Source organism: Schistocerca serialis, chromosome 4 (assembly GCF_023864345.2).
Source record: "Schistocerca serialis cubense isolate TAMUIC-IGC-003099 chromosome 4, iqSchSeri2.2, whole genome shotgun sequence".
NCBI classification, from domain to species: Eukaryota; Metazoa; Arthropoda; class Insecta; order Orthoptera; family Acrididae; genus Schistocerca; species Schistocerca serialis.
In genome coordinates this window covers 783,140,834-783,156,349 of record NC_064641.1, presented here as the reverse complement: position 1 = coordinate 783,156,349, position 15,516 = coordinate 783,140,834, and positions in this window count along the sequence as shown.

Sequence of the window (15,516 nt, the reverse complement as noted above, 5' to 3'; positions counted from 1 at the left end):
AATATCGGGGACAGGCTCCCTTCCCAGCCACTGCTTCCTTTTCATGCCCCTCAACTCTTATAACTGCCATCTGGTTTCTGTAAAAATTGTAAATAGCCTTTCGCTCCCTGTATTTTATCCCTGCCACCTTCAGAATTTGAAAGAGAGTATTCAAGTCAACATTGTCAGAAGCTTTCTCAAAGTCTACAAATGCTAGAAACGTAGGTTTGCCTTTCCTTAATCTTTTTTCTAAGATGTCGTAGGGTCAGTATTACCTCACGTGCTCTAACATTTCTACGGAATCCAAACTGATCTTCCCCTAGGTCGGCGTCTACCAGTTTTTCCATTCATCTGTAAAGAATTGTTGTTAGTATTTTGCACCCATGACTTATTAAACTTATAGCTCGGTCATTTTCACACGTGTCAACACCTGCTTTCTTTGGGATAGGAATTATAATATTCTTCTTGAAGTCTGAGGGTATTTCGCCTGTCTCATACATCTTGCTCACCAGATGGTAGAGGTTTGTCAGGGCTGGCTCACCCCAAGGCCATCAGTAGTTCTAATGGGATGTTGTCTACTCCTGTGGGCTTGTTTCGACTTAGGTATTTCAGTGCTCTGTCAAACTCTTCACGCAGTATCATATCTCCCATTTCATCTTCATCTACATGCTCTTAGATTTTCATAACATTGTCCTCAAGTACATCACCCTAGTATAGACGCTCTATATACTCCTTCCACCTTTCTGCTTTCCCTTCTTTGCTTAGAACTGGGTTTCCATCTGAGCTCTTGATATTCATGCAAGTGGTTCTCTTTTCTCCAAAGGTCTCTTTAATTTTCCTGTAGGCAGTATCTACCTTACCCCTAGTGATATATGCCTCTACATCCCTACATTTGTCTTCTACCTATCCCTTCTTAGCCATTTTGCACTTCCTGTCTATCTCATTTTTGAGACGTTTGTATCCCTTTTTGCCTGCTTTATTTAATGCAATTTTATATTTTCTCCTTTCATCAATTAAATTCAATGTTTCTTCTGTTACCCTAGGATTTCTACTAATCTTCGTCTTTTTACCTACTAGATCCTCTGCTGCCTTTACTATTTCATCTCCCAAAGCTACCCATTCTTCATCTACTGTATTTCTTTCCCCTTATTCTTGTCAATCGTTCCCTAATGCTCTCCCTGAAACCCTCTACAACCTCTGGTTTAGTCCGTTTATCCAGGTCCCATCTCCTTAAATTCCAACCTTTTTGCAGTTTCTTCAGTTTTAATCTACAGTTCATAACCAATAGATTGTGGTCAGAGTCCACATCTGCCCCTGTAAATGTCTTACAATTTAAAACCTGGTTCCTAAATCTCTGTCTTACAATTATTAAGTTCGGAAACACTGCAGTGATACTTCCAAAACGGTCGACTTACAAAAAGTGATGATCTAGTGTGGTGTGTGGGGTACCAAAGTCTTTGGACCTTTTTTTATTGATGGTACGTTAACAACCAACATTTATCGGAGGTTATTGGATGAAGAGGTGTTTCCCTCATTGTTAACGGAGGACGGGACATTTCCGGAATTCTTCCAGCATGACCGAGCCCTACCACATTATGGGCACAATGTGCGAGCATACCTGGATGTGCAGTTCCCTCAAAGGTGGATTGGTCGTAGGGGTGCTATGGAGTGGCCACCACGTTTACCAGATTTGACTCCTTTGGATTTTTATCTTTGGGGTCATGACAAAGCATTGGTTTATTCCGTACATCATCTAAAGCAGTGCATTGATGTGGCGTGTGGTCAAATTGAGCCAGATGTGTTGGTCAAAGTTCATCAGGACTGGGTTCGGTGGATAGTATTAACAATCCGACATACTGGACAACATATCGAGCCATTCCTATGACTGTTGGTGGTTTCTCGGGACTGTGTAACATCGGCGTAATGTGTCTTCGGCACATAACACACATGCTGCCGAGCGTCCAACTGCTGCCACATGGAACTGGCTCTAACCCGAGAATGAATGAAGCTATGTTTAAAATAACAACGGCATTGTTTTTCTGATGAAATTCTGTGTCTGTTTGATATGTCACATGACCACATTCTTATTTGAAATTTTGAAGTTGAATCCAAGATGGCGGCTTTCAAGATGGCCGCCATGTTGGTGGCATAGCCTATAATGTTTCCCCCTTTCCGTTCCTCGTGTGTAGCGACTCTGTTTCCTATTTTGCTACTCCATTTGAATTTTATGAGGGTTTTTCCGGACTTTTGGACCACCCTGTATAATCTATCTGAAATCTTCCAGTAGCTCCAGGCCTCTTCCATGTATACGACCTCCTTTCATGATTCTTGAACCAAGTGTTAGCTATGATTAAGTTATGCTCTATGCAAAATTCTACCAGGCGGCTTCCTCCGTCACTCCTTACCCCCATTCCATATTCACCTACTACGTTTCCTTCTCTTCCTTTTGCCGGCCGCGGTGGTCTAGCGGTTCTAGGCGCGCAGTCCGGAACCGCGCGACTGCTACGGTTGCAGGTTCGAATCCTGCCTCGGGCATGGATGTGTGTGATGTCCTTAGGTTAGTTAGGTTTATTTTTTGAACCATTTGAATCTCTACCTTTTCCTACTACCGAATTCCAGTCACCCCATGACGACAGCGAAACGGATTGTAAATCGATTAGTGTTAATCGTGCTTTGGTTCAAATCACCCCAGTTCGATTTTTTTTTCTCGTTCTATTTGAAATACCCACATTTCGTAATTATAAAACTTCTCATCATTTTTTTATGAATAATGCACGTCTTCTTGTTTCAAATTACATACTGGACGCGGAATTCCTTTTTCCATTTGAAATACTAATTCTTAATTATCGATGTTTTATGAAAAACTGTTCATAAAAGTTGTTTAAATTAAGAAAATATGACAATTTAATTTTTAGGGCAAAAATGAAAAACCAAATCCTGTTTAATTGGACTATGTCCATCGTTTTATACCACAGAGGTAGATAAGTATCGTAGAAAAAATAATCATTTTCACAGCATCCATTACTATATGAACCCAACAGAACTGATCTGGGGACAAGCTGCGGGATATGGCCCCTGAAATAACAAAACTTATGCTGCCAGACGTACTGGAACTAAAGCATGCAGCTTTTTCACATGTCACTGCCGAACGCTGGCGGGATATACAACGACTCGTCATAAAATAAGAAGAGAAAATGCTGCACCTGGTTGGCTTCTTGGATTCTGTTGTTGATAGGCTCCTTATCAACGTAGCACGTGACACTTCCAGAACTGAAATTTATTTCTCGGATTCGGATAAGGAAGGAGCTAAGAGATTGCCAGACGAGTGATTGTAGTTAATACCTTCTTCTTCTTCTTCTTCTGTAGTGGTCAATCCAAGGATTGGTTTGCAACAGCTACAATGGCAGCTTGTCTCCATTCTGTGCGTCTTTCAGCTTTTCTCTTCATTTCTTTATAGGTGTCACATCCCACATCTTTCACGATTTGATCCATGTACCTCAGTCGTGGTCTTCCTCTTGGTCTTTTTCCGTCGACATATCCCTCTATGATTGTGTTCAGGAGTCTTTTATGTCTTAGTAGATGGCCTGTAAATTGCACTCTTCTTTTAACAATGAAACTCCAGAAGCTTCTCTTCTCACCTGCTCTTTCCAGAACCACTTCGTTTGTGACCTTGTCGATCCATTTTATTTTGAGCATGCGTCTATAGCACTACATTTCAAAAGAATTTAGCTTCTGCTATTCCTCTGTCCCGAGAGTCCATGTTTCACACCCATAGCATGCCACACTCCACACATATGATTTCAAAAGTCTTTTCCTGGTTTCAAGGCTGATGCTCTTAGACGTTAATATGCTTTTCTTCTTGTTAAAAGCAGCCTTTGCTTGAGCTATTCTACTTCTCACTTCTGCCTTGCTCCTTCCATCCCTGGTAATATTACTGCCCAGATAAGTAAATTTATGAACTTTTTCAAGCAGTTCATTGCCTACATGAACTTGGACTTTCACTTGATCTTCTTTGTCGCATGCCATTACTTTTGTTTTTGCTTTATTAATTCTCATATTATATTCTTCACTCATAACTTTATCCATTCTATTCAGTAGGACTACAAGATCTTCTTCACCTTCAGCCAGGACAGCTATATCATCGGCATATCTTATCATATCTATTCGTTGGCCATGAATTACTACACCTGTCTGTGAATTTTCCCTTACTTTTTTCAGCGCCTCTTCAATGTATACGTTAAAGATAACAGGGGATAGTGCGCAACATTGTCGGACACCTTTCCGTATCTGCACCTCTTCTTGTTTTGTCCGTCCACGGATAACTGCTGTCTCGTTTTTGTACAGGTTCCATATCATTTTTCTATTTTTATGGTCTATTCCTACTTTTTTGAGTACCTCAAACATCTTATCCCATTTAACATTATCAAAGGCTTTCTCTACATCTACGAAAGCTATGTATGTTTTCAAGTTCTTATCTAGTCGTTTCTCTATTATTAGTTTTAGAGCAAATATTGCTTCTCTGGTTCCTCTATCTTTCCGGAATCCAATCTGGTCTTCGGAGAGTGTAGCTTCGACTTTTTGTTCTATGCGTTTTAGGATAATTGAGGTTAATATTTTAGAGGCGTGAGTAACTAGGCTGAGTGTCCTATAATTTTCACATCTTGTAGCATTTGCCTTCTTTGGAATGGGGATCATAATGTTTTTCTCAAAGTCTGTAGGAATTTTACCCTGCTCGTACATGTTGAAAACAAGATTATACAACTCCTGATTCAGTTTTGCTCCTCCAGATTTCAGAAGTTCGGCTGGGATATTGTCTATACCAGGCGATTTGTTGTTTTTCCATTTTTTCAGAGCTAGTTCAAATTCTACCTTTAATATAGGTTCACTTATGTTGTGTGCAACTACTTCTGTTTCTTCTTCCATGATGTTTTCGGACAGGTCTGGTCAGCTGTACAGTTTTCCTATATATTGTTTCCATCTTCTTGCAACTTCATCATCGTCATCCAACATATTGCCATTTTCATCCATCACAGCCCTACACTTGTTTCTTCTGTCTCCAAAGCAATGTCTCACACATTTATAGGCCTTGTCGATATTTCCCTTGCTCATGTTGTCCTCAACTGAAATACCTTCAGTGGCTTCAATATTTAACTATACGGTGAAATTCTTCAATACTTTGTTACATTACACAAAGCCTATGCAGAAAAAATTACTTTGTGGTTAAGTCAGGAATTTTCATCACTCTTGTTTTTAATTACAATAGTACGTTAGCTAAAACAGATGTTGTTTTCGGCTAGTCGTCTAAGGAGGGTATTGTGAGAGATTTGCAGTGTGTTTTTCACTCAGCTTAAAAATTAAATGACATTCGCAGCTGTATTGCTCCTCTGCTCGTCTCTTTTTACGTGTGAACTGCAGCTGGCCACGTCACTGCGGGCTAGCTGTACCAGCTGACCTGCCAGTAATGGCCAAGTTCAATACGCTTGTAAAGCTGTTGTCCCGTAACGTCGCTAAGTCGATGTGCGCGTAACGCACAGCACAAAACCTACACTTATTATCGTACTTGACAGTACTCGAGACATCTTCGGTGATGTCCCACGTGAAACGGAAATCCAATGAGCTTCCACCAAACGCGGAAGAATACATACTGCAATGTTTACATCAGGACTGGTTCTAAGCACTATGGGACTTAACATCTGAGATCATCAGTCCCCTAGACTATGAACTACGTAAACCTAACTAACCTAAGGACATCACACACATCCATGCCCGAGGCAGGATTCGAACCTGCGACCTTAGCAGCCGCGTGGTTCCGGAGTGAAGCGCCTAGAGCCGCTCGGCCACAGCGGCCGAATTACATCAGGATTGGCTCTGAGCACTATGGCACTTAACTTCTGAGGTCATCAGTCCCGTAGAACTTAGAACTACTTAAACCTAACTAACCTAAGGACATCACACACATCCATGCCCGAGGCAGGATTCGAACCTGCGACCGCAGCGGTCGCGCGGTTCCAGACTGTAGCGCCTAGAACCGCTCGCCCACTCCGGCCGGCTTACATCAGGATTATTCTTATGATGAACGTATTATAGCAAGCGGAGACCACATGTAGTCACCCTTCAAAGTGTGGTTCTTGTGGTGTGCAGATCACGGTGCGCCACATTTTATTGGACTGCATTTTATTTTCCGACCAGCGGGCCACGGCGGATTTGCCGACGGATATGGAATCCATTTTAGGTAACGTTCTAACGAATGTGGTTCAACCTTTAAAGTTTTGTGAATTGTCCAACATTTATAATAACATTTTAGGGAGATATTTTTAATTTGTTAAGACTGACTGACTCACCCAATCACTGTGTAAGTGGTCAGCCAGTCACATTTCTTTGTACCTTTCTTTTAGCTCTTCTGTGTTTTCTTTTCTCTGGGTTCTAATTTCATGTATAGCTACTTTCCCTCTTTCTAATTTGTCTTAGCGCTTGTTAGATGGAGTCACTGTGTGGTCGCTTCGAGTGCATGAGTGTGCAAACATTTTAGAGTTCTTCACCATGTTCGTTTGGTTTGGTAAGTCTAACGGCGCTAATGACCTTGATGTTGACCGCCCACAAGATCCAAACACACACACACACACACACACACACACACACACACACTCACACTCACATATAGCCACTCGCTGATATTTGTGTTTTTGGCTTAGATCATGCGGTACACATATACAGGATTTTCGAACCTTCTCCAGTGCATGGAAATGTCGCACGATGGTAGAGTGATCACAATATATCAGATTTGCGAGTTCTCGAGTATACTGACGCAACCCTTGTGGGTTAAGGCATTTAAACGATCTTTATCAAACCCCAAAGGTCGTCCTAAACACGGAGGGTCACTAACGTGAAACGATCCTCCTTGAAACGAGAAAACCATTTCCTTGCCGTGATCTGTCCAGTGGCACACACAGCACTGATGTTCCTGGCTGCCTCTTGTGCCATTACCCTTTTATTCAACTCAAACGGAAGAATATGCCGGAAATGTTCCGATTTCTCCTCTTGGCACTTCATTTTGTAGCGTCCGTAGCTGCAACCGTTCTCTCCAGATGACAAGATGACGATGTGTAACCTCAGATAGCAACAGAGAACTACAAGTAAAAATGACTCTCGATAAATAAACCCATAGCGACCGGAATACCAACACACAAAACCAAAACGTCACGAACTTAAGCAGCAGCATAATACTGGAATGACTGAACATGGAAAGAGTTGGAGACCGAAAAAGAAAGATTCCGCCTTTGCTGAACATGCTCTGAATATCATTCTTATAGTATTAATTGAGAAGTTATCTTTAGAGGAACTAAAGGCAGAAAACTGGTATTACTCGAAATCCCGTCTACTACTAAACACCAATCAAATAATTCTGATTTGGTTCTTAATGACCAAACACAGGTTCATTTTCACCCTTATAAAGCAGATACAAGCAGTTAATATTTTTCTCACCATTAGACATTAAACAATATGCTTGTTATAACTGCTCTACACCCACATTCCATGGACTCCTTTTTCACCACTTTCTGCCCCTCCCTCCTCTCCGTCCGGTTCATCACATACACTAGTTTGTTCATGTTGCATTGTACTGCCATTACTCACTTATACAACATTTTTGGCTTACGCATTCCTATACTTTTAATTCTTGAGTATAAAGTAATATGTTGTTGTTGTTGTCTTCAGTCCTAAGACTGGTCTGACACAGCTCTCCATGGTACTCTATCCTGTGCAAGCTTCTTCATCTCCCAGTACTTACTGCAAACTACATCCTTCTGAATCTGCTTAGTGTATTCATCTCTTGGTCTCCCTCTACGATTTTTACCCTCCACGCTGCCCTCCAATGCTAAATTTGTGATCCCTTAATGCCTCAGAACATGTCCTACCAACCGATCCCTTCTTCTTGTGAAATTGTGCCGCAAACTCCTCTTCTCCCCAATTCTATTCAATACCTCCTCATTAGTTATGTGATCTTCCCATCTAATCCTCAGCATTCCTCTGTAGCACCACATTTCAAAAGCTTCTATTCTCTTCTCGTCGAAACTATTTATCGTCCATGTTTCACTTCCATACATGGCTACACTCCATACAAATACTTTCAGAAACGACTTCCTGACACTAAAATCTATACTCGATGTTAACAAATTTCTCTTCTTCAGAAACGCTTTCCCTGCCATTGCCAGTCTACATTTTATATCCTCTCTACTTCGACCATCATCAGTTATTTTGCTCCCCAAATAGCAAAACTCCTTTACTACTTTAAGTGTCTCACTTCCTAATCTAATTCCCTCAGCATCACCCAACTTAATTCGACTACATTCCATTATCCTCGTTTTGCTTTTGTTGATGTTCATCTTATATACTCCTTTCAAGACACTGTCCATTCCGTTCAACTGCTCTTCCAAGTCCTTTGCTGTCTCTGACAGAATTACAATGTCATCGGCGAACCTCAACATTTTTATTTCTTCTCCTTGGTTTTTAATGCCTACTCCGAATTTTTCTTTCGTTTCCTTTACTGCTTGCTCAATATACATATTGAATAACATCGGGGACAGACTACAACCCTGTCTCACTCCCTTCCCAACCTTTCATGCCCCTCGACTCTTATAACTGCCATCTGATTCTGTACAAATTGTAAATAACCTCTCGCTCCCTGTATTGTACCCCTGCCACCTTTAGAATGTGAAAGAGAGTATTCCAGTCAACATTGTGGAAAGCTTTCTCTAAGTCTACAAATGTTAGAAACGTAGGTTTGCCTTTCTTTAATCTATTTTCTAAGATAAGTCGTAGGGTCAGTATTGCCTAACTTGTTCCAACATTTCTGCGGAATCCAAACTGATCTTTCCCGAAGTCGGCTTCTACCAGTTTTTCCATTCGTCTGTAACGAATTCGCGTTAGTATTTTGCAGCTGTGACTTATTAAACTAATAGTTGCAGATGGTAGAGTTTTGTCAGGACTGGAGCTCCCAAGGCCGTCAGTAGTTCTAATGGAATGTTGTCTAACCCCGGAGTTTTTTTGTGACTCAGGTCTTTCAGTGCTCTGTCAAACTCTTCACGCAGTATCGTGTCTCCCATTTCATCTTCATCTATATCCTCTTCAATTTCCATAATATTGTCCTCAAGTACATCACCCTTGTATAGACCCTCTATATACTCCTTCCACCTTTCTGCTTTCCCTTCTTTGCTTAGAACTGGGTTTCCTTCTGAGCTCTTGATATTCATACAAGTGGCTCTCTTTTCTCCAAAGGTCTCTTTAATTTTCCTGTAGGCAGTATCTATCTTATCCCTAGTGAGATAAGCCTCTACATCCTTACATTTGTCCTCTAGCCATCCCTGCTTAGCCATTTTGCACTTCCTGTCAATCTCGTTTTTGAGACGTTTGTATTCCTTTTTGCCTGCTTCATTTACTGCGTTTTTATATTTTCTCCTTTAATCAATTAAATTCGATATTTCTTCTGTTACCCAAGGATTTCTACTAGTCCTTGTCTTTTTACCTACTTTATCCTCTGCTGCCTTCACTACTTCATCCCTCAGAGCTACCCATTCTTCTTCTACTGTATTGATTTCCCCCATTCCTGTCAATTGTTCCCTTATCCTCTCCCTGAATCTCTGTACAACCTCTGGTTCTTTCAGTTTATCCAGGTCCCATCCCCTTAAATTCCCAACTTTTTGCAGTTTCTTCAGTTTTAATGTACAGTTCATAACCAATAGATTGTGGTCAGAGTCCACATCTGACCCTGGATCTGTCTTACAATTTAAAACCTGGTCCCTAAATCTCTGTCTTACCATTATATAATCTATCTGATACCTTCTAGTATCTCCAGGATTCTTCCATGTATACAATCTTCTTTTATGATTCTACCAGACGGCGTCCTCTTTCATTTCTCTCCCCCAATCCATACTCACCCACTATGTTTCCTTCTCTCCCTTTTCCTACCCTCGAATTCCTGTCACCAATTACTATTAAATTTTCGTTTCCCTTCACTACCTGAATAATTTCTTTTATCTCATCATACATTTCATCAATTTCTTCATCATCTGGAGAGCTAGTTGGCATATAAACTTGTACTACTGTAGTAGGTATGGGCTTCGTGTCTATCTTGGCCACAATAAATCGTTCACTATGCTGTTTGTAGTAGCTTACCCGCACTCCTATTTATTTTATTCATTATTAAACCTACTCCTGCATTACCCCTATTTGATTTTGTATTTATAACCCTGTATTCACCTGACCAAAAGTCTTGTTCCACCTGCCACCGAACTTCACTAATTCTCACTATATCTAACTTTAACCTATCCATTTCTCTTTTTAAATTTTCTAACGTACCTGCCCTATTAAGGGATCTGACACTCCACGCTCCGATACGTAGAACGCCAGTTTGCTTTCTCCTGATAACGACGTCCTCTAGAGTAGTCCCCGCCCGGAGATCCGAATTGGGGACTATTTTACCTCCGGAATATTTTACCCAAGAGGACGCCATCATCATTTAACCATACAGTAAAGCTGCATGCCCTCGGGAAAAATTACGGCTGTAGTTTCCCCTTGCTTTCAGCCGTTCGCAGTACCAGTACAGCAAGGCCGTTTTGGTTAATGTTACAAGGCCAGGTCAGTCAATCACCCAGATTGTTGCCCCTGCAACTACTGAAAAGGCTGCTGCCCCTCTTTAGGAACCACACGTTTGTCTGGCCTCTCAACAGATACCCCTCCGTTGTGGTTGCACCTACTGTACGGCCATCTGTATCGCTGAGGCACGCAAGCCTTCCCACAAACGGCAAGGTCCATGGTTGATGGGGGTAGGTAATATAAGATAAAGTAATATAAGATAAATAAATTTTTAGTGTTGATATAGAGTTGTGAAATGTCACATAGCTTTTCAAAACAATTTCTGTACAACTATGGACTCACACCGATGTTGTGTCGACTGTCTGTTTCGTATTAAGTTATCAGACGAAGGCCTAGAAAGTCGAAAGTCGGTTCATAACTAACTTTTAAATAAATATTATTGTGGAACATCAATACTGTGTATCCAAATTTTTAATAGTATAATTTTTATTGTCGTGCACTAAAATCCATTACGTCTTCATACTTCTATGACTTTTTGGGCACAGCAGCTTGGCTGCTCTTTATGTTCTTATCTACACTTTTTCGGTCTGAGTGTCTCAATGAAATCCATTTTTGGGGCCTGAAATCAAATGATGTCTAAAAGTTTTATTCTAGTGATAGGGGAACTCAGATTTTAAAACAGAAGACAAAAACAATTACAAATTTTTAATAGTTAGTACTTTCTGTCATTGCGTCCCAGAACTGCTGAACATTTTCTGGCATAGTTACAATAACTTTCAATGAATATGAGGACACGTTATTCTCTTCAGAACGGTTATCTAGAAGAGATATAGACGATGAAATCTTGTACAACAAAGCGACAAAGTCCTTAAAAGTTAGTGGTGGAAATATGTTTAAAAGTAAACTTAGGTTATTCTTAATACGTAAAAGTCAGTATGCCCTAATGATTCCTAAGTGGAGAGCATATGAAGTCATAGCTTTAATTCTAGAAATGACGTACATAGACGTAAAAGACTGATAGTAATTTCGATTGCTACAATGCACACGGAAGGGCAGCTGAACAATATAAAGGCACATTTAATGCGAGGTTATTAAAGTGAGCTGTTGGACAAAGCTCCTCATCAGAGGGACACGCATACACACACACACACACACACACACATGGATTGTTCACACACTCTTTATCCAACGTGCGCCGAGGTGACTACAACTCAGCAACGAAATAAGCGCTATTCGTTCTCCGTTTCCACGGTGGCGGTGCGTTTTTCGTCGAGAGTAAGGCTTGAGCGATGGATCGGCCCTAAGGGACACAGCGATCTCGCGCTCCACAATCGGCTTTCAACGTTGACAATTTTTTCTCGTAGGGGTTTCTGAAAGACGGTGTTTATGTGTCTCCCCTTCCAACAGATATGGGTAGACTTGAACACCGGATTGCAACATGAGAGAATGCAGCAACTCCAGACATGCTCGCTAATGCATGCACTCAATAGTATGGATGTTCGTCGTTCGTACCTTGGAAGGCACATTTGTGAAAAGCAAATGAAAACGTTGATTCTTAAAGTAATTGTAAAAGTGGGTGATTCATTTGAAAATAAAAACCTTATAGTCCTGTGCAAAAGTTAAAATACATCCCAAACTTATAGCTTCATTCGTGTAGAAGATATAGTCTTGTGATATCACATAAATCTCATTAAAATCCTGTGCATTGTGTTACAAAAAGTTACCAGTTTTTAGGCCTAACATTTCCTTTCAACGAACCCAATGCCTGAGATATATCAGCTGCTGCCGGCCGGAGTGGCCGAGCGGTTCTAGGCGCTACAGTCTGGAACCGCGCGACCGCTACGGTCGCAGGTTCGAATCCTGCCTCGGGCATGGATGTGTGTGATGTCCTTAGGTTAGTTAGGTTTAAGTAGTTCTAAGTTCTAGGGGACTGATGACCTCAGAAGTTAAGTCCCATAGTGCTCAGAGCCATTATCAGCTGCTAATAATTGATTGATAATCGGCCGTTCACAATAAATGTCACAATTATCGGTAATTTACAGGACGAAATCGTGTTATTGAGTTTGTGAGAGCAGACTATTCCAAAGATAGTGAGGTACGAAGATCACATAAGAGTTTTCAAATATGCACCACAAGAGGCAGCATTCTTCCACTTGGAACTATTATATACAGAGAAAATGTAAATATTTGTATCCTGTCACGAATGCAGCGATGATCAAAGGGTGAACAGAGTAGTAACGGGAGGCTTATACTGAGAGCCGCAGTGTCTGTATTCTGCGGCGCGGCTGTACTGCCCCACCTCTCCTTTACCTTCTGGAAGGGCACGTCACGCCCTGAGGGAAGCCCATTAACTCGGAACATCTCCGTCTGCCGCTTAATGCAGACGTTCTATTGTTCCGCGTATCGACGTCTGGCTGACGAGAAAGCCGTCCTTCACCCTGCCTTGTTGTCAAATTAGGAAAGTGATTGTACTGCCGTCAGTTCTTACACCGGCGGATCCTTTTTAATTCTTTAGTTCATTTATACTCTCTGAAAAAATACGCAAAATTCAGAGACATGGAAATTTAAAAAAAGGCATGCTGATTATAAATTGACAAGCATCATCCTTGAGTTTGGGCAGCCTAAAGCGCTGCAAGCAAGTCAAACTGTCTACTGTACGGAGTGTCCCATTTATCTTGAACAACTGGAACACAAAAAGGAGAAAAAATGTGTCAAGGAAATGCAAAACACTTAAAACCTTAATCGACCTCGCTTGATTAACTTTAGATCGGCTGTAGGCCACTCTCAAATCCAAGACACAAGGCCTAAGCAAGAAATTGAAAACAAGGCTCTTCTGGAAGTTTCACCCAAAAATATTTTCTAAATCTTGAACCTAAACAGTCTGAAGGCCTCAGCAATTTAATTTTAATCGAACTTGGCTGGAGGCCGCATATTAAGCAATAAGAAGAGTTACAATCAAAAAGGTAGAAGGCCTTATCATAAAGCAAAAGGGCAAGACAAGAACATTAATTTAAGAAATATTAAAACTCGGCCGAAGGCCGCACATCAAATGGTTCAAATGGCTCTGGGCACTATGGGACACATCATCTCAGGTCCTCAGTCCCCTAGAACTTAGAACTACTTAAACCTAACTAACCTAAGGACATCACACACATCCATGCCTGAGGCAGGATTCGAACCTGCGACAGTAGGGGTCGCGCGGTTCCAGACTGAAGCGCCTAGAACCGCTTGGCCACCCCGGCCGGCGCCGCACATCAACAAAATAACTAAAAAGCCAAACAGGTAAATTACTATCTAAGAGACACCGAACGGCGATCAGAAATTTACAAGGGTCGGCCTGAGATTGTAACACTAACGTCCGTTTAGGTGACAGGCAGCCTGTCCAATGACTTCTTAATCTGAAGGCAACCCAAACGACAGACAGCTGGCCGACCAATCAACCAAATCAGTTCCACTCGACGCAACCAGCAAAACGACCACAAGATTTCAAAACAACGACACACAGAATATTGGCGCCCACTAAGACCAACAACACCTCAGCTGTCGAACAACACACCGCGCTGGACAGCAACAACACGACAAGCGAAATACACCGCCGAAAATGAAGTCAACTACCAGGGCTGGTAACCGGAACGTCGACGGCCACAAGGCAGAAGATACTGCTGGTCAACTACAATAACAGGGAATAAATGAAGTTACGTTAAATTCCACAGGAAGATGGCTGGAATCTTCTTTTTTTTTTGTCATCAGTTTACTGACTGGTTTGATGCGGCCCGCCACGAATTCCTTTCCTGTGCTAACCTCTTCATCTCAGAGTAGCACTTGCAACCTACGTCCTCAATTATTTGCTTGACGTATTCCAATCTCCGTCTTCCTCTACAGTTTTTGCCCTCTACAGCTCCCGCTAGTACCATGGAAGTCATTCCCTCAGTCTTAGCAGATGTCCTATCATCTTGTCCCATCTCCTTATCAGTGTTTTCCACATATTTACCGAGCGAGGTGGCGCAGTGGTTAGCACACTGGACTCGCATTCGGGAGGACGACGGTTCAATCCCACCTCCGGCCATCCTGATTTAGGTTTTCCGTGATTTCCCTAAATCGCTTCAGGCAAATGCCGGGATGGTTCCTTTGAAAGGGCACGGCCGATTTCCTTCCCCATCCTTCCCTCACCCGAGCTTGCGCTCCGTCTCTAATGACCTCGTTGTCGACGAGACGTAAAACACTAATCTCCTCCTCCTCCTCCACATATTCCTTTCCTCTCCGATTCTGCGTAGAACCTCCTCATTCCTTATCTTATCAGTCCACCTAATTTTCAACATTCGTCTATAGCACCACATCTCAAATGCTTCGATTCTCTTCTGTTCCGGTATTCCCACAGTCCATGTTTCACTACCATACAATGCTGTACTCCAGACGTACATCCTCAGAAATTTCTTCCTCAAATTAAGGCCGGTATTTGATATTAGTAGACTTCTCTTGGCCAGAAATGCCTTTTTTTCCATAGCGAGTCTGCTTTTGATGTCCTCCTTGCTCCGTCCGTCATTGGTTATTTTACTGCCTACGTAGCGAATTCCTTAACTTCGTTGACTTCGTGACCATCAATCCTGTTGTTAAGTTTCTCGCTGTTCTCATTTCTACTACTTCTCATTACCTTCGTCTTTCTCCGATTTACTCTCAACCCATACTGTGTACTCATTAGACCGTTCATTCCGTTCAGCAGATCATTTAATTCTTCTTCACTTTCACTCAGGATAGCAATGTCATCAGCGAATCGTATCATTGATATCCTTTCACCTTGTATTTTAATTCCACTCCTGAACCTTTCTTTTATTTCCATCATTGCTTCCTCGATGTACAGATTGAAGAGTAGAGGCGAAAGGCTAGAGCCTTGTCTTACACCCTTCTTAATACGAGCACTTCGTTCTTGATCGTCCACTCTTATTATTC